The sequence below is a fragment of the Pinus tabuliformis genome, chromosome 7 (assembly GCF_031772625.1).
Source record: "Pinus tabuliformis cultivar Carrire ecotype Pingquan chromosome 7, CPIR1, whole genome shotgun sequence".
In the NCBI taxonomy this organism is placed as follows: domain Eukaryota; kingdom Viridiplantae; phylum Streptophyta; class Pinopsida; order Pinales; family Pinaceae; genus Pinus; species Pinus tabuliformis.
Window position 1 is genome coordinate 1,738,799,651 of NC_142293.1, and position 24,917 is coordinate 1,738,824,567.

Genomic DNA, 24,917 nt, shown 5'->3' on the forward strand with positions numbered 1-24,917 from the left:
ACCTAATGGGAGAGCAAAGAGGCAACTCTCAAGCAAGCCACCCACTATCACCTCGGCGGCCTTGCCTCTCACTTTAAGGCTAAGGAAGGGGCTTTCTAACGTAAGGAGGGTCCTCCTAGAAGTCAAGCTGAGCAAGGCCATGTAGTAAAGAAGGGAGGCTCTTGTAACTTGGCTTGAGAAAAGACTTCATCAATGACACTATCCACTCTAGAGGATGTAAAGCAAGCTTTAAGCGTGAATAGAATGTCAAGTTACTATGGGCAAGCACAAGATATGTCCAACTTAAACAACAATGTTTATTCAAATATGAATGCTCGGAAAAGGGAAAGTAATTCTTGCCCCATAAACCATTTACAAGTGTTCAATTTGCACCATGAAACTCAAACGGAATTAATCACAATGATTGTATTGTCGTAAGGATTCACATTTTATTATGCGTCATCATTATGAAGTCAAGTAAAGGGTGACCCCTTGTCTAGATCAGAATAAATAAATGGCAAGAAATATCACCAGTCAAATGTGCAGACAAGATCATGAAACCAACATGTGTACCCAGCGTCTTATTTTGTTTTAGGGCAGTGGAACTTAGGAACAAGCAACTATGATGTCTAATGATATTCCAAATACCATAAGTTGTGATACATTTTCAAGGCATCCATCAATATCATACGTCACAATACTTGAGCATAGAACCAGGACATGGAGAGTGATGAACAATATGGAGATGTCACTACAGATTTAAGGTGACAATTATGTGCCCAAGATGCTCTGAAACCAAAGATATACACCAGCATTTCAATCTCGTATATTGTTGTGTTATAGCAGTCATACCGTGCCACCAAGATGTATGAAATATGGTCCAAGATATGATTTATGTTATCTATGAAGCTCAGAAATGAGGAACCATTATCACATAACGACTAATGAAAGTTACCAATGTTCTCAATGCAAACATTTACCAATCAAACTTTATATTTAGAAATGAGTCAAGTAAGGTGCCAAGTTTTATAGCCATAGCTTTTCGTGCTTGTATTCCACGATTACCAAGTGGTAATTGAGAGCATTAAAATGGCTCTGCAAACAGTGTCACATTAACCATTGAAAGACACCATTCAAAGAGATGATGCTACCACAGATTTACAAAACGTCCAAGGATTAGATGTGAATTGTTATTAAATGTGCCATTCAGATTTTGATAAAAGACCATTAATTCTGTGACGAGGCCAGCATTAAAGATTCACGGCAGACCTGTAACAAGTGCGACATCACTTATTGCATCATTTCACTTAGGACATATTCTAGAATAGCAAATGAATAAAAATGTTGCAATATAAATGCAATAATGAGTCCCGACTCCCAATTTAATCTTAAGCAGACCTATTTAAACCCTTGTCATTAGCATCATGAAAGCAACATGAAAGGAAGGAATCCCATGCATTTAAGAGTTAGGATGAATAGAAAATAAGTTGATGTGTCATTTGAACTGCAATATTCATCATCAGCAAACTTAAATCTGAAAAACATAAGCTTTTAACCCTGAACGTTAAGCTGCAACGATACCAACTCTTTAATCAAGCTGTTTGCCTTGATTTGGCATCAGTTTACCCCTCAAACATATAAATCATGAAGAAGAGCAAATTTAACATTTAATATGTGTTTCCAAGCATTATAAAGTTTGAACCCATTGGATATATGACATTAAGCGCTTGAGTTTGATAGCTAGTTTGATAGCCACTGAGTTAAATTCAACAAATAGTGAATGAAAACAATGATCTATACCCTAGATTATGCCAATGTAAAGATAAATCTTGAAAACTCAATCAGCATATAAGAGACCCAAGCATAAATAAGCTATAACAATGGGAATAAAGATAAATCAAACAACCTAAATTAAGCGACTAAACAAGTAGAAACCCTAGGTTGCAAAAATAAACAAAATAAAGGGAAAGGATTAAAAACCTTTTTCACTTTTTGGTTGAAGAAGATGATAGACCAGTGCATTAAGAGGGCTATGGAGTCACCACACAAGTTCTAGATGAAGCTTAGATTTTAGAATGAGGCAATGTTGAGGGCACCAAGGAGGAATACCTCCAAGGCATTGGCTAGGTCCACTAAGTTTTCTTCAGGGATGGATGGGGTGATAGGTCCCCTAGGAATCCTCTCCAAGTACTAGCAAGGTGATCTCGAAGGTTGGCCAAGGTAAGACAAAAGTGCATATTACCCAACACCTGTTGGTGACACCCATAGCATATTAACTGGCAGCTAGTAGCCCTTTGCAGACACCAGATAGCTCGATGTGCCATTATCTCCCCCACCTGAGCCAGCCATTATGAACCCTCACCCATATGTCATGATCGTATGTTTGAAGGTGGGCTTTACAACCATGAAGGTATGGCTTTCATTATGTAATTAGATATCATTGCTTACTTATCATGGACACTTCTAGACATGGATTAGCGGAGGGATTTGGCGGAAAGAATGGGCCTAGTCTATACTCTTATCCCCTTGTCCAAATTGGTGGTTAACCTTGTATCCTAGTCCTATGGGGTCTCCTCTATTGGCTACTAGCTTTAGGAGTGGCATTACATGGGAAACCCTGATTCTGGTTGTGTGCTCTCGCTTCCTAATACCACAGCCCTTTTTCACATATTTCCCATCTGAGTCCACATTTGTCCATTGGGTCCACAAGGAGTTAGCCTCCCCCTCCCCTTATCCACACTTTGGGTCGAGCCTGGAATGATGCCCCAGAGGTTGATGTAGCTAAAAAGAAAGTTAAAAGCATAATTTGGCCACTTACAACAAGAAATGCACCATAAAATGCAAAAGATGGTTGGGACATAAAAATTTAGCACATTGGCAACAGCCAAACATGAGTTCTACCCCTTATCATGGCCATCGCCCTCATTCCTAGGTCCCCAATATGAGTCCCATGCATCATTAAGGAAACCATGATTGTCCCAACCCCTGGTGGGCGATGAACTACCCTACCCTAAGGGGGTATCCACTGCTATATCATTCACATCATGCTCTCATTCCCTGGAGCCCTGAGCAGTTATAAAAGAAAAATCAATAAAAGGAAAAAGGCATATGAAGAAGGGTGGAAAAACAAAGGTTGGGGTAACTCATGTACCACAGTTGCTCCCTCCTACATCTATACACTCGTGGGAACCTGTCATTATAGCTACCCCTGTACCATGGCATGTGGCTTGGAGTCTTCCCTTGCTACCTCACTTTGTTCCACCATTATTTCACATGACACCTGCCATTTGACAGATGTACCATGGACTTGTCACTCCCTTAGAGGTTGAAACCACCTAATAGGGTCCTTGCTTAACCTCCTTCTTGAGCTTGGGGACACTTGTACATTCTAAAGCCCATTATGTAAGGCCATGCCACTATGAAGTGTCCACTTGGTTCCATGATTTGTAAGCTCATTTGCTCAATTGCACTAATGAATTGTTGTACCGCTAGGCGAGGAGATGCATTGGATCTTATACATGATTGCAAATGGGTCTTCATCCGAGGGTTTGGTCTCCCTATACAAGATCCAAGCCCTCCAAAGGGTCTTAATAACATTTATAGGGTGAGCGTTAAGAGCCATGCGCCTCCACTACAACAAAGAGCAGATAACCACGCCATGGGATCCTCAGCACCACTCACTACTTGCTCGTGTCCCACTTGTTCAATGATGGTGATGCACCTGGACCACCTTGCCCATTGGCTACACACTTGCACCACACACTTGGCAGTTGATCCAGGGCCCAAATGGGGTTTTGTCTCACCTAGGGAGACAAAGGAGGGATTGCATCATTGTTCCAGCCCTTACAAATGGAGCACAGGCTTGTTCGATTCAGTTGGAGACCCATGAGGATGTTCTTAGTGCCCCCACAGCCACTTGGGAGCACCACAGGTCATTTGCTTGGAGATTAAGGGGCCACCCCCTTCATCATTATTATTGGAGCTCTCCTATTCAATATGGCACATGAGGGACTTCATTTGGCCTTCCAACCGGGCCCTTGTAGCTACCTTTTTCTCATTTCAACCTGCTTGAGAGACTAATTATTCATGTTATGGAGCTATTTGGTGAGCTTGTCACCAAAAGTATTGTTATTTTGCACATTATTTTATTATAGAGGCATCATTAGGCTAACTTAGGCTATTTGAACCTGTTATTGTTGGATGAATTGGAGATCAATCAATGCATTTTGACGTTTGGATATTTGTTATTTTCCTTGGAGTTTCATTTTTGCAAGTCTAATGGATGGATATAATCTTCTTGTCATGTAAATGCTTTTCTTATGCGAAAAATTGTATGGCTATTGTCTAATGTATGGAATGTTATGCTTGGATTAATTTTGTGCCCTAATTATTTACGCGAAATGCATAAACACATGTAATCTTGGCTCGTTGTATATGTTCTTCATCTTGACTTGAAGATCGAACTATTCCTAGGGGTGGGTTGATACCTTTCACCTTGAAACTCCACAAGTTTACAAAGTTAAAGTATAAATCTTTCTTGCTATCTTGTAGTTGCTCCTCTAGAGCATATGAAGTTGCAAGAAGGCTCCTTGCTAGAGCAAAAATCCTAAATCAACTTCACTTTGACTCCATTCTCCACAATTGGCTAAGCACTGGCCTCAAGTCCTTGGTTGATCACGCTAGATTTTCTCCTTTCCTTAATTTTTCTACCCTAACCCTAGACGGCCTAGCTAGGGCATCCAACGAATTCCATTCTAGCCATCAGTTTGATGAGCGATTGGGTAAGGAACTACAATGGCGTGTCCTCCACATGTCCTCCAAATTTGAGATCAATCCCACAGTCAGCTTGTGAGATATACTATGCCCTAGCTCCAAAATCATTTGGATTTAGGTTCTTCTAGGTTAGAGACATTCTAAGGGATCTCCTATGCTAGAAAACTCAAAGGAAGTTCACTTATCATTGATCCCTTCTTTCCCCTTGCTTGACCTAGATCTTTTGTTTGAAGATTCACCTGAAACCCTAGGTCTTGGTTTGGGTGCCCTTGGGCTTCTTTGTGGTCCCACATCTCTACCATTCCTTATTTCACAAGGCCACTTAGAAACCTAGTTTATAGAAGAGTCTTAGGTCTAGGACATCCTCTATTTGGAGAATACCCCTAATCCCTAGGTCTAAGCCTCCCTTGAGCCTTTCTTAGAGAGCCCTTCACCTTGCTTCTAAAGCAAGCCCTATTATTTGAGTCTCTCTAGTGAATGGGCTCTAGAAATCACTACCTATCCTATCATTGACTCATCATTTCTAGTGATTTCCTTGTACCGGGACTCCTCCCATCGGTGAAAGTCCGTAAATAGCGGGGGATATCGATTGAGGTGATAGTGGGTCCTTGTCCCATTGTTACCACTTGATTTAGTAGTAGTCCCTTTGGAACCCCTCCTAGGATCCCTACTAAATTGAGTGGTAATAGTGCCCTAAGACATCCTACCTTAATGCAATAGACAATTCTTTGATTGTCAAAGAGGGAACGCAAGAAAATTATACACCTTTAGTTACCCTTCCAAGTGGAGCAAGGTGCCCTTCTTTGTCCTTGTAGTAGCTTTGTCCTAGAGCAAAACTAAAAAAAATATAGTACTCTAACACTTGAACAATATCTAAACAATCACTTAGAAAAAGATCAATGCACAATAACTCTTTAAGCAAGTTTTCTCATTTTAGTCTCCAAAAATTAAAAATGAGAAGGGAACCTCCACAATACATGGTGCAATAAAATGTGCTTAGCTCAAACTATGGGCAAAAACGATTGTCCCAACTCAAAACAATGGGAAAAATACATCAAGTGGGCACAAAAGACCTTCATAAACCTCCAATACATGAGTGCCCCCTTAAAATGTGGTCAAATATTTAAGCAACGATCACGTGTGAGCATAAAGAGGCTAAATTAAGGGTGCCTCCCTCAAATGTAGTCAACATCCATCAAAAAAGTGAAGTGGTCAACCAAAGGCCCAAAGCCTAGGGTGCCCCTCCAACCAACCCCATAGGAAAGGAAGTGGACAAAACAAGAAATAACAACCTCCAAGATTGTGATCACTCCCACACGACTGGGATGTCCAAGGAAGAATCCAATGTGAGATGGCCCATGTGGTTCCTCAAGTAGGCCACTCCTCAGTCAAAAGAAGGTGGCAAATTTTGTTGTCATCTCCAATATAACAATCCATGACCCTATGTAATCACCTCCTACGAGTACTCAAATACCTTAACAAACTCCCACATGTAGTCAAAGGAGGGTATAATTATGCATGTATGATAATAAGAAGTCGAACTGGGCAAAGGGTCCATTTTTGAGTGGTCTAGTGTCAACTATGATGATATGGTGTCCCCATCATCACTCGATGCATTATCATGGATCCCAATGTAGTGACACATATCCCAATGAAGTACACAACCTCAATGTAGATAAACACAAGTACATGGATCCCAATGGTGGTGTAACGAATGTCGACGCATGGTACATGAATTCCAATGCAAGTTGCCCACTTGTAGTGGTGGGTCCAACTTCTTGATGTGCCACTAGGTGATATACCCTTAGTGATTTCTTCCAACACAACATGACAAAGATTAGTTTTGAAGTCTCGAGTTGGTAGCTCGAGTGGTTGGGAGCATAGTTTTTTCTCCATCCACCCAAGTTCAATTCCAAGGGACATGTTTAGCCCATTGTGATAAGGCTCAATTCGTAGCCGCCCCCACCCACGACGTCTCGACTCTTACTTGTTGATTTTTTGGGTAGTTGCGGGAGGTATTCCTCAACTACACAAGTCAACCAAGAAAGAAGATTAAATTTTAAATTTAATCTACTCAAGTCAGCTCCAATTGTTCAAATTGGCCCGGCCAAGGAGACATGCCCCTTGGGCACCCTAAGATCACTGTAAAAGGTCATTAGCCCTTCTCATTTCAGATACAACATCTTGTGAGAACAACAAGCCAAGAAGAGAGTCACGGATCTCTAAGGAAGGACAAGTAGCATCAAGGAAAAAGTTGGTTATGTGATTTCCCACTTAGATGCAAGAATGATTATTGTCCCTGATTGACTGGTTGCTTTCACTAGACTTTATGTTGTAATTGTCAGGTGGTTCGGCAACACATGACCTGGGCACCTTACCCACAGGTACCCAAGCCCAGAGAAGTATATTGGCACCCACAGGTGAAGCGTTAAGAGCCTTGGGCCTCTAAGCAGCAACAGCACATCATACCTACCCCTGAGCACCTCCTGCGCCCACTTTGCACTACATTTGATGATTTTTCAGGATGATACACATGGACCCAACATGTCCCCAGGTCATCCTAGCACCATATGAGGGATGGCAGTTGAATCAGGGCCCATATGAGGATGGTCTCGCCTTCTGAGACATGGGAGGGCTAGTATCACAAAGAAAGCCCTCAACATTGGAGCAAAGATGGACATTTTGAGCAAATGGAGACCCAAGAGACCACCTCTTGGTACCCCAATTGGATTTTGGGGACCACAAAAGGATATTGATGCAGATTTGAGGGACAACACTCAAATGATGATTTTAAGAGGCTTCTACACCACACTTGGCACTCAAAAGCCTCAACACATGCCACATGGAGCCCATTTATTGGATGACATCAGCCTTTTGAGACCTCACAGTTCACATGTGTGGGTTCTCATTTGATTTATTATAAAATCTAGTGGGTTGGCTTGTAACCCAATAATGCATTGTTGTGATTTAACTTTTTATCTAGGGGCTTTAGGTTAAAATTGTCTTGTCCTCATATAAATAAAGGAGAGAACCATTTGTAAATCATCATCATCACTTGGAGAATTCGACCTCTCTTAGGAGAATTTTGGCCTTCTTTACTTGTGGATATGGAATGAATTTTGCATTGGAACTACATCTTTGTCTTTGGAGAAGTTATCTTGGATCAATTATGGATTTTTCATGCATGTTATCTTGTAAGTGAACCTTCTATTTGATAAGTTTTTTCTTTATGTCTAATGTATGGAATATATTGGTAATCTAAGGTTTTTCTATTGTGCCATAATTTGTTGAAAATCAGTTATATAAAAGCCAAATATCATTGTTGCGTGCAATACTCATTATATATCATGTGAATGATGTTCCCCTTGGCAACCCATGTTGTAGCTCTCCCAAGTGCCTTTGATCCCCCACAAAGATAATAGCTAGGGTTGATGCTAGCACATCAAAATATCCTTACTCCCTTGCAAGGATTGGCTAACCTTAAACATACATAGACTCCATCCACCCAAGGATTAAGCATTAGCCATCCACTGTTGGTGATCAAGTCAATCATCATCCATAAATTTTACTCTTTTCTCTCTCTTACGTAATTCAGCCCTCTCAAGGCAATGCAGCTAGCTAAGGCCTAGTGCAAATTGACGAGTAAGAATATTGGGTCTTGGAAAGTCTAAACATCGAGACTTAAATGGTTGCCATAAAATTGTTTCCCTTTGGTGGGAAATCATTCCAATTTCATCCATAATTTCTCTTGCCCTAGTTGTTTGCCCTAGGGTAAACCCTAGTTTGGTTATAACTTCAACTTGGGGGCTTCTTGAGGGTTTCATGTGCCATAACCTTGTTGGAATACATTGTGGGAAACCCTTTCTTTGCACCTAGACCTTTGATCATTCCAACTCTCAACCTATCAATCAAACCCTAGGTTTTGTGTTGCCCTAATTTGGTCCCTTTCAAGGAAAGCAAATTGCCTCCTCTTGGAGCCTTGTGTCCAAATTATGTCTTTCCCTTGGAGACCTCTTTGTCACCTTCCACCTTTTAGATGACAATACCCATTAGGTGACCTAAAAACATACCAAGACTCCTCCCATTGGTGAAAATCCATAAAGAGCAGTGGGTTTTGGTTGTGGTGATAGTGGGCCATTACCCCATTGTTGTCACTTAGTCTAGTGATAGCCTTCTAGGGTACCCCTCTCCAAGGCTTGTTAGATTTTGCAGCAACATGTCCCAAATGCACTAGTATTTCCTTCTCACACAATTCCAATAATGTAACTCAATCATGCATGAAAACAACTTGGTCAAATTGGAATTTATCACAACTTTGGCACAATTCCTTCATCATAGACACTAACCAGAACAACACAAGCATGACAACGTGGATGGATAGCTAAGTAGCTCACACATAAAAGACCAATAGTCATAACTAATTGTCTTATGTAACATACACAAATGAAGAAAAACAAAAATAACAAATAAGAGCTAAATTTCAAAAATATTTAATGATATTGAAACCAAACTAATATTAATTGTTCTCAATAACAACCAACTCGCTCACCAGTGATCAAAGACAAATGATTAATGATTAACTCATTGTCAATCAAGCATCACCGAGTAAATAGGGCAACCTCATGCGCAATCCCTAGTTCAGCTCATTAAAGCCCATTAAGACACATGGCTACCTCATAATCAATGACAACAACATCCCATAACCATTACAATGCTAACTATCATAAATGTCCACTATGTACATAGTTCTTAAAGGCCATGTCAACATTGGAACATTGACACGAACAATGAATGCACAAGAAGACATGTGAACATCTAGGACCAAGTCAACATAGTCTCTAGAGCGAATACACATATGGATCCACTGAGAATTCATAAGACCATGCCCAAGGGCAAAAATACCATACAACAATTAGTAGCTAGAGGCTTAGAATATAAAGTTGGATTTAATTTTACAATAATTAGGGCCCAAACAAAGAACATGTATGAGTCATACAAAGTGTTTGAGGTCCATGATCAAGAAAACAATAGAGATGAGCAAGATGTTGAAATGCACATCAGAAGGCATTAGTTCTAGCAATTTGACCTAACCTGCCTACTTAAGATCAACAAAACACTAGAAGAAATATCAAAAATGCAATCCGATTTTGACTAGGAATTTGAACATATTAAACATAAAATTATAACAAGTACAATTTGAAACTCAAATCAGAACATTATTCTATTACTCTGAAAAAACAAGAAATGCTAGAAGTTTCAAATCATAACTCTATTAGTAACTAGTCTCTATTGAACTGAAAGAGTACAACAGAGACCTTGCCTCTCTTTAAAAAAGAGTTGTCTAGGGTTGGACACCAAAAATAAATTAACCCTAGGTACCCAAGTTAGATTTCTTAGCCTCCATGCATACATACATGCTCTAGCCTATTAGAGAATTGTGCCTAGACTAGAGTAGGCTACACGCACAAATCACCTTCACCCTCTCCTTGGGCTTAGTGCCCTATCTCTCTTGAAAAAACTAATGGTAAATACTAATATACGCAATGATTTTGATGATACATAGGTATTTGTTGTAGCATAGTTTTTTTTTTATTGCTGGAGGCCATATAGAGCCTATTTGTTGATGTATTTTCGGTTTAGAGACAAATTCCACTTGGTGCTATTTTGGTTATGTGCACCCGTACATGCTATCTAAATGAGAACTTTTACTTATTTGTGTATAAATTCTTTGGATTCATATGGATGCACATGAATATATATGCTTTTCCTTAAAATTTGAATATTTTATGTGTTTTTAGTTGACAGGTTTTTTAGTCCAGTTTTTTTACCAGTTCTGATCCGGCGCTAACCAAATGCCAGTTTGGGGGGTCTACCAATTTAATCAATAGTTTAGTTCTAATAACACTAGTCACACTTGAAGCACTTGATATGACTCAAGTTTTTCTTCGCTTAATACTATTCTTCCTCCTTATTTTCCTCATTCATCTCCAACCTCCTTTCTTTCCTCCTCTCCTCATCTTCTCAATGAGGTCTAGGTCTAGCACTTATCCTCAAAACTATTTGTGACTTATTGTAGTCTCAACTTGTTAAAATTGGCAACTAGGGGCAAACTCCACATGGGTCATCTTATTTATGTCAGCTGATATTTTTCTTGGATTCCTCTCTCCCAGAGGTGTAGGATTGATCTAAAAATCATCCGATTTTGACATATACAAATGAAGTGATGAATTTATTTTGATTATGGTCAAATTGTCAAGGTCGGCCAGCGAACTTATGTAGGCTCAGAAGCCCAACAGTCACGTCTAGTCATCCTCAACATTGCATATAAATAGAAGGTGACTTAGGCTCATTTGGACACACTCATCTTCACACTTCTCTCTCTCTCCTCATTGATTAGGTACGAATTTCTGGGCCTCTCTCTCTCCACATGTTCGAAATTTCAGGAGAGCAAAATTTCAGGAGAGCGAAATCTCAGGAGGCCGAAATTTCAAGGGGCCAAATTTTAGGAGGCTAAATTTCTGGACAATTTGACCAAGCATTAACCAGCATGCGTTGACCTCCTTTGACTACATTTTTGTGAGGGCTATCTCTGTTTGGGCAGGCCGCATTTCTGGGCACAAAAATCGAGGCTAAACATTGATTGTTGACTGTAGCTAGGGCTGACCGCAGGTGGGTTCTTTGACCAGACTTTGACTAGGTTGAATTTGACTGTTTTGAGGGTTGTTTTATCTTTTTGTTTGGAGGCCGAAGTTGACTGAAGTTGACCGATTTGTTGAGGGTCAAATCTGCCCTGTTGACCAATGTTGACTTTTCTATTAGGGCTCTTTTGTTGTTGTTATAAATTATCAGATTTGTAAATTGTATTATCTCTCTCTACTAAACTATTGAAGACTAAAGGAAGATTTGGTCAAGGGTTCCCCACATTGGGGTTTGTCCCTGGCTGGTGCCACATCTTGTGTCCTCTTGTCTTGGCTTGTCTTCTACTGTTTATGTTTATGTTCTATTTGCATTTTACCATAATGTTGATGTGATTGCTAATCTGAATATTGATACTGGGCTAATAAAGAAATTGAAGTAAAATTTCTCTAAAGCATAGAACATACCATTGTTGTCTAAAATTAACATCATATCAGAGTTGAGGTGAAGACAAAGCCCAAGCAAGAGTGAAAGAGCAATCACCAAAGACTATTGGACAAGGACAAAAGGTTCAATGGGTTTCTCATCCTACTTCCCGGTTGAAGACAAGCTCCATGATAAATCTGACTATCATGGATGGAAGATGTCTCTTGATTTGACCTTGGAAAAAAAAGAAGTGATGGACTATGTGTAGGGTAAAATCCCTAAACCTCCTTCAAATGCACCAGTTGCTGTGAAGACCGAGTACAATAAGGCTGAAGTCAAAGCAAAGAAGATTATCAGGGATTCCATTAACAAGCATCTGGTAGCCTACATCTCTGAATTGAAGACCTCCAAGGAGATCTATGACAGGTTGGTCGGCATGTTCAAGGTTAGTAATGCTAATCAAATTCTATTTCTCAAGAATAAATTGAAGGATATTAAGAAGGGAAAGGACGAGGATATTCAATCCTATTTCTTGAGGATTACTGTGATCAAGAATGATCTACTCTCGATTAGAGAAGTCATTCCTGACAAGGAACTTACTCTCACCACCCTTGGAGGACTCACACCTGAGTGGTATGTATTTAGAACCATCATCCTCAACAATGATTGAATTCCAAGGTTTGAAGAACTGATGTCAAGATGCAATTAAGAAAAAACAAGAATGGTGGAGCAAGAAATGCCTTCTAATAGAAGCAACCCCACTGCATTTTCCGCTCATGCCAAAAGGAGAAATAATGCAGGGTCTAAAGGTCATTTCCATGGAAAACCTGGATCTAAGGGAGGAAGGGCAGGTACTTTGTTTGCAATAAATTTGGCCACTATGCAAGGAAGTGTCCAAATAGAAGGGACACATCGCATGATGATGATCACAATCATTCCAGGGGAAATTTAAACAACAATGATCAAAGGAATGGCAGGTCCAATGGCAAAGGAAAAAGGAATGCGGGACTTCAACGAAATAGTCGACCCTCCAAGAAATCAAGGAACTCTAGGTATGAAGAATCAAATGTTGTTAACAGTAAGCAAAAAGAGTATTATCTTATATCGGCCCTCTCAACTACCTCTCCTCCGAACACTTTGGAAAATTGGTTGATTGATATTGGTGCCTCAAGGCACTTAACCAGATACAAGGAAGTCCTCTCTAATCTTATAGAAAAGGAGACAAACTTGGAGATCATCCTTGGAGACGATTGCACCTATCCCGTGAAGGGAGTAGGGAATGTTACCCTTCAATTGAATCAAGAACCTCGTGTCCATTTCAGCCATGCAAGACAAAGGATTCAAGGTGGCATTCATCGATGGAAAGGTACGTGTTTGGAAAAGAAATTTTAAAGATGCTTTTACTCTTGGGTTCAGGGTTGACATTTTGTATCAAATTGGAGGAAGTCCATTGGGAGCCAGGTCTTGCAACACATCTCTACAATCTAAACTATGGCACCGAAGGTTTGCCCATCTTCATTATAAGGCCCTACCTGATGTGAGACAGATGGCGACAGGTATGCCCGAGTTCAAAATAGAGCATGAAGGTGTATGTTTGGGATGTGCCACAGGAAAATATACAAGGGGACCATTCCCCTCAAGTAATAGCAAGACCACAGATATATTGCAATTGATCCACTCCGAAATATCTGGTATGATGCCCGTAAACTCTTTGGGAGGATACTTATATTATCTCACCTTTACGGATGATTATTCTCGCAAGACCTGGATCTACTTCTTGAAAAGAAGGATGAAGTGTTCACTTGGTTCCGACACTTCAAAGCCTTGATTGAAAACCAATCCGAGAAGGAAATCAAGATATTGAGGACTGATTACAGGACCAAGTACGAATCCAATGAATTCCAAGATTATTGCATAGAAGCTGGCATTAAGAGAGAGACTACAATGCCATACACTCCTAAGCAAAATGGTATGGCTGAAAGGAAGAATCGCTCTATTGTAGAAGCAGTTCGTGCCATGCTTCATGATCAAGGCCTTCTGAAGTTCCTATGGGCTGAAGCTGCAAATACCGTCGTGTATGTTCAAAACCGATGCCCTCATCAAGCATTGGACTCCAAGACTCCCAAAGAAATGTTCAATGGTAAGAAGCCTGATGTCTCTCATTTTAGAATTTTTGGAAGTCCAGTATATTTTCATGTGCCAAAAGAGAAAATAAGCAAATTGGGTGCATCTGGGAAGAAAGGAATCTTTGTGGGCTATAGTGAAAATTCTAAGGGATATAGAATTTATGTGGCTAGTCAAAAGGAAGTTGAGATAAGTCATTATGTCACCTTCGACAAGGATATGGCCCTCATGAAGATCAACAACCTTCATATCCTAAGGAAGGGCAAAGAAGCTGATACCAGAAATCAGGGTGCAAAAGAAGACGAAACGATGTCTGATGTTGATAAACCTATGGATCCTATTGATCCTCCTCCTCATGAGCCCTCCTCCTCCAAAAGGAGACCCTCATGGCTTAGGGAGACTCTTGAAGATGCCAAGAGAGACATTGCACCAAGGGGGGGATTTCCGTGAAAGCAAGAACCTGAGCAGGTATCAAGGATATTTGACTGCCATGAGCACTATCATTCAAAATGAACCTTCATCATTTGAAGAAGTCGTGAAGCATCAAGTATGGAAGGACACTATGAATGAAGAATACGAGTCAATTATGAAGAATGATGTCTGGGATGTGGTCCCTAGACCCCAGGACAAATCGATTGTCACCTCTAAGTGGCTCTACAAAATCAAGCATGGAGTTGATGGAAGTGCAGACCCTCTCATTCACAAATGTAAGAGGGAGTTGGCTTCTGAATTTGAGATGAAGGACCTAGGACCGATGCACTATTTCCTAGGGTTGGAGGTCTGGCAAAAGCCAGGTGAAATTTTCCTCTCTCAAGGAAAATATGTTGTGAAGATATTGGAAAGATTTGGGATGGTGGACTGCAAGCCTGTGACTACTCCAATGGAACTTAACTTTAAGAAGTTATGTGGTAGTGTTGCTGGACCTGAATTGGGAAATGCTTTTGAGTATCATCAACTCATAGGAGCACTAATGTTCTCGGTGAACTCTCGTCCGGAGATATGTTTTGCGGCTAACACATTGAGCTAATATATGGTTGAGCCTCATCATATACATTGGATTGGTGCCAAAAATCTTCTGAGATATCTTCGAGGCACAATCAGTCATGGACTGAGATACACAGCCGGAGATGTTAGGTTGCATGGCTATTCTGATGTTGATTGCGCTGGCAATGTGGTGGATCGCAAGAGCACTTCTGGATGCTATTTTTCTTTGGGTTCTGCTTTGATATCCTAGATGAGCAGGAAGCAGAAAATCAATTGCCTTGAGCACCACCGAGGCCGAATACATAGCTGCTAGTAAGGCCTCTTGTGAAGTTGTCTGGTTGAGGAAGCTCTTCAGTGAGTTGTATGGACATGTGTTGGATACCACCGTGACCCTCTGCGACAACCAAAGTGGGAGCTGATTATCAAAGAATCTCGTGTTTCATGATCGCTCCAAGCATATAAATATCAAGTACCACTTTATCCGGGATATGGTACAACAAGGAGCAACAATAAGGCTCCATCACATTGGCACTGATGAGCAGGTCGTCGATATTTTGACAAAGCCCTTAGGGAAGGTCAAGTTCTTGGCCTTCCGAGAACGACTTGGAGTCGTGGAGAGACCCTCTTATGAAGGTCCTGTATGAGATGGACATTGACCTCTAGGAGCTCCGGGGGGGCTTGGGGTACTTCTTGGAGCGATGAGAAACCATAGGGTGAGTAGTTCAGCCTTCCCCTAGTGGTTTGTTGTGTACTGTAGGAATTTACAGGGTAAGTTCCACAGAAAGAATACCAAAAGGACACCGCTCACAACCAGATCTCAAATCAATACACCAGTATTTTTGACGTGGTTAAAACCCTCAGAGTGCAAGGAGGGAAACAGTCCACGGCCTGTCCCAACGTGGGTACTACAGGCAATTTATTAATCAAAGAATGAAAATTTACATAAGCTTCTCTCATGCATGGATTACCCGAACAATGACCCTCCATGCGCTTTAAATAGAACTCATGGACCAATCGGGTGTCAAGCCACGGATCAAGTGTCGGTAATACCAAGGTGAGAGTGAACCGTCGGATCACTACATATCGTGACCGTCGGATTGTAAGTTACAAAATGTACAACGGTAAAGAAACACACTTTACCTAACTCTAACCTAACTCTATACTAGACCAAGTTGAACTTAACTATATCCTATGTGTCGGAATATCCTAACATGTACAAGGTGAGTGGTTCAGCCTTCCCCTGCGATACCCCTTGGCGACATGTAGGCAGGATGAGTGGTTCGTCCTTCTCCTGCTGAGACATCCTACCCATGCAGTCTGGGACTCATGAGAAGTACCTCTCATCTGGCCAATGAGTAGGGAAATGAGGATAGGGACCATGAACTATCGTTGGATGCATCGTGTACTACTGTCTCCCTATGCCAGGATGACCGATATTGATCTGGGATCAATTGCAACTGACTTCGGGGTAGTAAGAGTGATATGAGACACTCACTTTTGATTGGAACTGACTTCGTGTCAGTAAGAGTGGTATGAGACACTCTCTTTTGATTGGAACTGACTTCGGGTCAGTAAGAACGGTATGTACTATGACACACTCTCCTTTGATTGGGACTGACTTTAGGTCAGTAGAGAATGGTATGATACATTCTCGGTCACTTCTTCTTCTTCATAATTCAGTAGAGCAAAGCAGAGCAGAGCAGTGCATTGACGGTAGAGATAGTACAGATTGGCAGATGGATTAGCAGATGGAGTTCTCCCTAGTTGAGAGGGAGTGTTAAAATTGGCAACTAGGGCCAAACTACACATGGGTCATCTTATTTATGACAGCTGATATTTTTCTTGGATTCCTCTCTCTGAGAGGTGTAGGATTAATCTAACGATCATCCGATTCTGACATGTACAAATGAAGTTATGAATTTATTTTGATTATGGTCAAATTATCAAGGTCGGCCAACAAACTTATGTAGGCTCAAAAGCCCAACAATCACATCTATTCATCATCCTCAACGTTGCATATAAATAGAAGGTGACTTAGCCTCATTTGGACACACTCATCTTCACACTTCTCTCTCTCTCCCCTCATTGATTGGGTACGGATTTCTGGGCCTCTCTCTCTCAGGAGGCCGAAATTTTAGTTGGCCGAAATTTCAAGAGAGCAAAATTTCAAGTGGTCGAAATTCAGGAGACTGAATTTTAAGAGACCAAATTTCTAGACATTTTGACCAAGCATTGACCAACATGCGTTGACCTCCTTTGACTGCATTTTTGTGAGGGCTATCTATTTGGGCAAACCGCATTTATGGGCACAAAAATCGAGGCTAAACGTTGATTGTTGACCAGCGTTGACTGCAACTAGGGCTGATCGCAAGTAGGCTGTTTGACCAGACTTTGACTAGGCTGAATTTGACTGTTTTGAGGGTTGTTTTATCTTGTTGTTTGGAAGCCAAAGTTGACTAAAGTTGACCAATTTGCTAAGGGTCAAATCTGCCTTGTTGACCATCATTGACTTTTCTTGTTAGGGCTCTTTTGTTGTTGTTATAAATTATCAGATTTGTAAATTGTACTATCTCTCTCTGCTGAACTATTGAAGACTAAAAGAAGATTTGATCAAGGGTTTCCCCACATTGGGGTTTGTCCCTGCCTGGTGCCACATCTTGTGTCCTCTTGTCTTGGCTTGTCTTCTACTTGTTTATGTTTATGTTCTATCTGCATTTTACTATCATGTTGATGTGATTGCTAATTTGAATATTGATACTGGGCTAATAAAGAAATTGAAGTAAAATTGCTCTAAAGCATTGAACATACCATTGTTGTCTAAAATTAACACAACTCCTCTCCAATAAAGGCATCCCAAAAATACTTAGGAGTTAGGTAACTTGCCTCAACCATAGATAATATGGGCAAAGTGGTGCCATGATGAATTGAATCCATTCAAAGCAATACAAACTAGCTCATCACCTTTGATTTTAACACCAACTGAAACAAGTTAGCCTCTCAACTCTACAAGTTTCATCAAATAGGTTGCTGCCATATCAGTATTGCTCACACACAAGTAATGGTAAGCTTGTTTCTCCAAGGTTTCTTTCTATATACATTCACACTCTGGTACAAAGGTTCCCAAAGCATCACACATGTCCTTGGCAATCTTCTTCCCAATGATATGAGGGATCACAGGATCCTTCACCAAACTCAACAACACTGACTTCGTATTTATTATTAACTACATTCTTGTTGTACTCTACCAAATTTTTGGGCTCTATAGGCAATATGGCCTTCATCTCCAAAAGGTGCCATAAGTTTGGTGCTTCTAGGAGATTTTGCAATCTGCACTTCTAGGGCACAAGGTTGGAAGCACCCTCCAAACAATCATGCTAACACATGCTGAGGTTGGCCATTTTTGCAATTCTACAAAAACAACCTCAGCAAACAGAGTCAACACAGAAATCAGATCTGCAACTTACCCTCAGTGCAGATCACCTAGCTCCTATCAATCTCAGTCTTCCAATCACTAGAAGATTCTGGACATCAACACCCTCTCAACCCTTCTCAATTCCACAGGTGACAATCAATTGCATAGCTTTGCTTCAACCCCTAGAGCTACTTGGGCTTACACTCTGTAAAATCCTCTGACAGCTCACTACACAAGATGGCTAGTCTCTCCATATACAGAATCTGGAAAATCTCATATACACCCCTCTGAAACCATGTTGAAGTTTTCAGAAACCATAACAGTTCTAGCAACCTGACCTAACCTGCATAGTAAAGAAAAATGAAAAACTACCAAAACTGCAATCTGAATTTTAGTAGGAACTGAAACACATCAAACTGAAAATTATAACAGCAAGTACAACATATCTAAAACTCAAACTATATCACACTGCTTTATTTCTCTAAAAACAGGAAATACTAGAAACTTCAGATCCTAACTCTAAGCACTCACTGCTTTCGACTGAACTGAATGAATATTAGTAGAAACCCTGCCTCTTTATAGAAGGAGGATAAGGTTTGTACACGAAAACTAACCTAACTCTCAGCACCTAGGTTAGAATGCCCAACCTGCATGCATATATACATGCACTGGCCTCCTAGAGAACTGTGCCTAAACTGGACTTGGAGTAGGCTGCACACTATGTCACAAGGTTCGTCGAACTTTAACCTTGAGGTTCGAATTTTGGCGAACCTCAAAAAACCTTGAGGTTCGAATTTTGGCGAACCTCAAAAAACCTTGAGGTTCAAATTTTGGCGAACCTCAAAAAACCTTGAAGTTCGAATTTTGGCGAACCTCAAAAAATTTTGAGGTTCGACGAACCTCATCAAACCTCATAGCCAATGACCAAGTCCATAGATCAAAACTCATAACTTCATGTCACAACTCAAGCTTGTATTTTATCCTTGCAGTTTCCAAGTTTGTGATAGCATATTTTATGTTTATTGATGTTTATTTTATCCTATAATTCATTTTAAATTAATATATGTTTATATATATAGACGAACCTAATAGCAAACCTCATAAAAAATTCGAACTCAAACTGAACCCAATCATTGTCGAACCCTATCGTTTGGATCAGCACCCTATCTCTCTAGAACCTATCTAGTGCTCTTTTCCTAAAACTAGAAAAGTAAATCATAAAAATAGAAAAACAACTCAAAAAGAGAACAGAACTGAAATAGAGAACTGAGCTGGCTGCTGAACTAGAATTTTCTAAATCTAGAACAACAGCAAACTGAAGGTGGCAAAATGAGCATGCATGTGCCCTCTATTCCCCTACCTAACTGCATCTCTTTCCCACTCTGCTGGACCAAGAGCCCAGGGAAACTGCTGTACAGACCTGCTGTTGTACAAACCTGTTACACTGACAAGTGTACCCAGGACGAGAACACTTATAAAGGTACAAACTCTATCACGACATAGACAGAACAAGGGCCAACATATCAAGCAACATCTTGAAACAATTAACTATTTGTGTAAGAACACTAATTTTTTGGCTGGAAAACCTGAAATTTACTTCCTTGTTGGTTAAAACTTAAAAGCCACCATTTTCGAATTCACGTAGAATAGGATACCAAAAAATACAAAAATGAAGATTGATGGCTACAATCTCTTTGTTTAAGCACTGGCCAAAAAAGATATAGAAAAGCAAGAAAAGCTATATGAGATTAATTTCATTTGCTGTCTATAACTGTAACACCATATATTTTGCCGGTAGCAAAAACTTACTTATAAAAAAAAATCCCATGTTTGAAGAAATCTATCAAACTCGTTTTGGTTCTCAGTGTTCGGAAAAAATTGATGTGGCAACAAAAAGATATTAGGCAATTGTCTATCTATTTGACCATTGTTTCAACAATCATTTTACAACTTTACAAGCGATAATACTCAAGACCATGTGAAAGTGCCTAAAGGCCCACGCATGAAAATCCACTTTCAAGTTAGGTAGGACCATATTGACTACTAAATCTATTTCTCTCTGGAACTTGACTTCGAATTATCACCATACTTTAATATGTGTGTTATGTGTGTTGCATGTTGGGTTCAGATGAATCATTTCCAAAATTTTCTTAAAAATTGGCAGATATGTATCTGTCCCCATATCCATATCCAGTTCGATATCCATATCCTGGTCTAGAAGCCAAGGCAACAGGACTGGAGGTTACCGCAAGTATATTTACAGTGGAAACTAGGTAAATTCCAATGCAAGTTTTACTTGTCTTGAGATATTTATGGTAATAATAGTCCTTGAGTGACAAAACATACAGCATTCCCAAAGGGCAAAGCAACTCAAGTAATATAGAGAATTTCTGTCTAATTTTTTTTCAGAAGGTACAAGACAAAATAAAGCAAAACAAGAAAGGGTAAAATACCTACGTGGGTGCTCACAAGCTTAAAAGAGGACAACAAAGGTGACATAGTATTGTTTCAGCTCCTGGAAATTAATTTTCCCAAAGAAACTTTTAAACTTCACATGAAGAAGTTTGGATCATGCAAGATAATATAGAAGGTGGAGGTAGAGCAACCTACTCTAACTCACCTAAAGAATTGGATATCTCACGTATGATGAACATTGCTTAGCTCTGCAAACATATGGAAGATGTGACCAAGAAACAAGGATGATAACCTTGCAAAAAGAGGAAGACTAGACAAATGATCTTACCGAGCAATGGGAAGGAAATCTCATATAAACCAGAAATTAGAGCAATTTTGAAATCCTAGTTTTTTGAACAATGAGATCCAAATATTTTTTATTTGGAGAAAATCTGATGCAGGAACATAAAGTCTACCTTCTAGAAGTAACGATAGGCATGAACTGCGATGGAGGTTTGCCTCAATATCTCAATATGCAGTAATGCATGCTTGGCTGTAAGTAATGCTCGTCAATAGTCAATAGCTAGTTATGCATGAGAGGTGGGTTTAAGAGAGAGTTGACGCTTTTGCATGGGCAGGCAATCTCGCCAAATTGGGAAGTGAATTATTTTCCATAACAGTAACAAAGGAGATAGCGATCAACTGAGGAAGGAAATGAGCTATGGTTTCTCCAAAAAAGGAGCCAAGTGTTAGACTCAAAAAGACTGATAACTTGGGTATCCTGGCAACTACTAATTTTTCCCCAAATAATATATTTCTATTTGGGCTGCTGCTATTTTCCAACATATTGTCTTTCTAAGAATTTTCTGTAGTATGACTATAAATTTCCGGAACTGGTTTGCATTCGGGAGGGTTGAGAAACCCCAGCAAGGCAAGGTTCCAACCATTTGCCGGCCAAATGAACATCTGATTGTATGGGCATACTCCAGGGGCACTACAATTTATAAATAAAGAATAAATCCAATAATGCTAAAAAAGAAACAGAGGTCGTCATTTTATGCTCACCTGAATGAATGATAAATTAGAGAACTCAAATCAACAAGAAATCCATTGTTATGGATTCCAGTCCATGTAACTTTTTAGGACCAAAACAGATGAATTAGGTCATAAACTGCATTCTAATCAATTTTAACTCAAATAACTTCACATCATAAAACAAAAATTTGCATTTAATTCAACCTAAACCCAACATAGGGTTCAAAAATTGTAGTAAAAGCTGTTAAACCCTACCTCAAACCCTAACTGGACCCTTCTTTGTTGTTCTTCTTATCATCAGTAACAACATCAGTGACTAATGAAATGGGTCTGTGCTCAATGACTTCATCTATAAGCCCAAACTCCTTGGCCTCATCAGGTGACATGAACGTGTCCCTATCCATAAACTGCTCAATCTTCTCAATCTTCTGCTTTGTGTGCTTTGCATAAAGCCCATTAAGCCTCTCCCTGGTCTTTAATATCTCCTTGGCATGAATTGCAATATCAGATGCTTGTCCACTAGCCCCACCCGAGGGCTGATGGATCATGACCCTTGCATTGGGGAGGGCCCTTCTCTCCCCATGTGACCCTGCAGCCAACAGGAGGGAGCCCATGGAGGCAGCCTGGCCTATGCACAGTGTGGTCACAGGGGACTTTATGTACTGCATGGTATCATAGATTGCAAGACCTGCAGTGACCACCCCACCTGGGGAGTTGATGTACATGTTGATGGGCTTCTGGGGATTCTCGGACTCGAGAAAGAGGAGCTGCGCCACAACCACTGAGGCTGTGTCATCTGCTATGGGCCCATTTATGCATATGATCCTCTCCTTGAGAAGTCTGGAGAATATGTCATATGCTCTCTCGCCTCTTGAAGTGTGCTCTATCACCATGGGGATCAGGCCATATGACCTCCTGGGATTGAACTGATTCTTCAAGGGTTCGGCAAGTGAGCCATTCCAAGCTCCAGAGATCGCTTGAAAACATGTTTTGTTCACTTTCATTCTCATCGAGGCGAGACTGGCAGACCAGCGGCTCTCAACGAGGAAAACAAATGAAAAAGAATAGGAGTTCCTGAGTAATACGAATTTCTTTTACTCAGAACCCCATCGAAAACGTACGCTTTTCAGACCCAGAAAACACAATCCTCGTTCTACTTTTTTCAACCTTCGATCTGTTTAAAACTTCTCGATAAAAAACAATAATAATAATAATTATATATATAAATAAAAAGTAAAAAGAACGTAATATTTAAATAATAATAATTAATTAAAATATTATAAATATATTTAATTAGTTTTAAATTTCAGTTTAAATCATATGGTAATACATTTGTCGACGTGTTTCAAACCAACAAGTATGATTCATCGTCAGGGCTCAAATATGGCTAGGTTTGACTAAAAACGGCTATAAATAGATCAAAATAGACAAACAGCTAAAATTGACCAAGAACAACTATATTTGACTATTCAAGGTGTTTAGTTATATAATATTATCATGCTCAAACAAATATTATTCTAATACCTATCATACGCTATTTAAGTGAAAAGATAATCAAATTTGAGTTACTACTAGGGAATATTTAAAATAAAATTGTTGATATATAATACTATATCTAGGGAAATAATACTATATCTTGGATATAATACTATTACTAACAATTATATAGTAAGCATGATAATATTATATAATTAAACATCTTGAATAGTCAAATATAGCCATTCTTAGTCAATCTTAGCTATTTGTCTAGTCTGATCTATTTATAGCCGTTTTCAATCAAACCTAGAGGTTGGATGATCTGCTCTCCCAATTTAATATGTAGCCATATTCTGATTCTTTGACTTGTCTTGACGATGAACCACAGTGGTTGGTTCGAAAGGCGTCGACAAATGTATTATCATGTGATTTGCGCCGAATGTTTTTCATAAACTTGATATGCATCACAGAAGCCTCAATTCAACAATACTATTAATACTTAATTGTTTAATTTTAAAATAGATATTAATTTTCATTATTAAAAATAATATATTTATAAATTAATTAATAATAATTTAATTTTAAAGTTATTGAATTTTTTTACCATGGTAAATTTGTAAGTTTTTTAATAGTATATCCAAGAACCTATAAGTCAAATACATGAGGAATTTATGACTTAGCTCTTGGTGGTTCTTATTATAACACCAAGAATATATACATGAGCCTATAAGCTAAATATGTGAGGAGGGTGAGGGAGCCTACTCCTTGAGCTTTATCACAGGGGGCCAAAGATATCTGCCCATGGGTGGAGCGGATAATATCTCATTGTGTCAATCACTCAGTTGTCCCATAAGGAGACAATTTTAAAGTTATTGTTAAACTAGACATAGAATTGGTGTATGAGATCTCTTTGTATGAGATAAGGCTCAAGGAGTAGGTTCCCCCACCCTCATGGACTCTTTGCTCTTGCTAAGTCATAAGTTTTCGGTATGTGTAGCTTATGGATTGTTGAATATACTTTTGGTGTTATAGTGGTAGTCACTAGATTTGATATTGGACATCATCTAAATTACTCCAACAAGCTATTGATTCATCGTGATTTAAAAATATATATATATATATTACAAAGGTATACATTCTCTCTATTTGTTTTCAAACTAGGTTGAGCCTAGGGCCGAGGCCAGGCCCAATGTTGGATGGAATAATTATATGTCCACCAATGGAATGATATCACCAAGATTGTACAAAGCTTGATCGAGCTTGGACACCCCTTAAGATAATTAAATTCCCCCAAAAATAATTTACATCCTCAACCCCTCCCATGAAATTTAAACCTCTAACCCAATAAAAATTAAACCCTACACAAACTAACTAATCTACACCTCATAAATAAAAATATACATTATCTATTTTTTATTAATTTAAAAATATAATGTTTCCAACTACATCATCTACATATTAAAAAAAATTACTATTCTATATGTTTAAAATATTTAAAATTGACAATTTTTTTAAGGATCTTTCACAAAGCATTTTAATGCTTCATAAGTAATGGGTCAATTTTGGAGGGATGGTAACAAAGCATTTTAAAATGCTTTATAAGTAATGGTAAATTTTGAAGGGATTATTGGTTGTATTTGAAATTGTTTTTTAATTTTAGTTGGTTTTGTGGTTAAGG

General features: G+C 39.4%; 1 pseudogene across 2 annotated transcripts; it reads right to left on the minus strand.

Annotated features, from left to right (window-relative positions):
• Positions 1–863: 863 nt before the first annotated feature.
• LOC149255286 (uncharacterized) lies at positions 864–22,942 on the minus strand (annotated as a pseudogene). 2 transcript variants are annotated; one of them, XR_016267220.1, is made up of 2 exons: positions 22,019–22,942; positions 864–880 (listed from the first exon to the last, which is right to left on the minus strand). The product of XR_016267220.1 is annotated as an uncharacterized LOC149255286, transcript variant X2 (transcript). The 2 variants fall into 2 exon arrangements; XR_016267219.1 differs by lacking the exon at positions 864–880 and adding an exon at positions 897–1,248.
• Between the last annotated feature and the right edge of the window lie 1,975 nt (positions 22,943–24,917).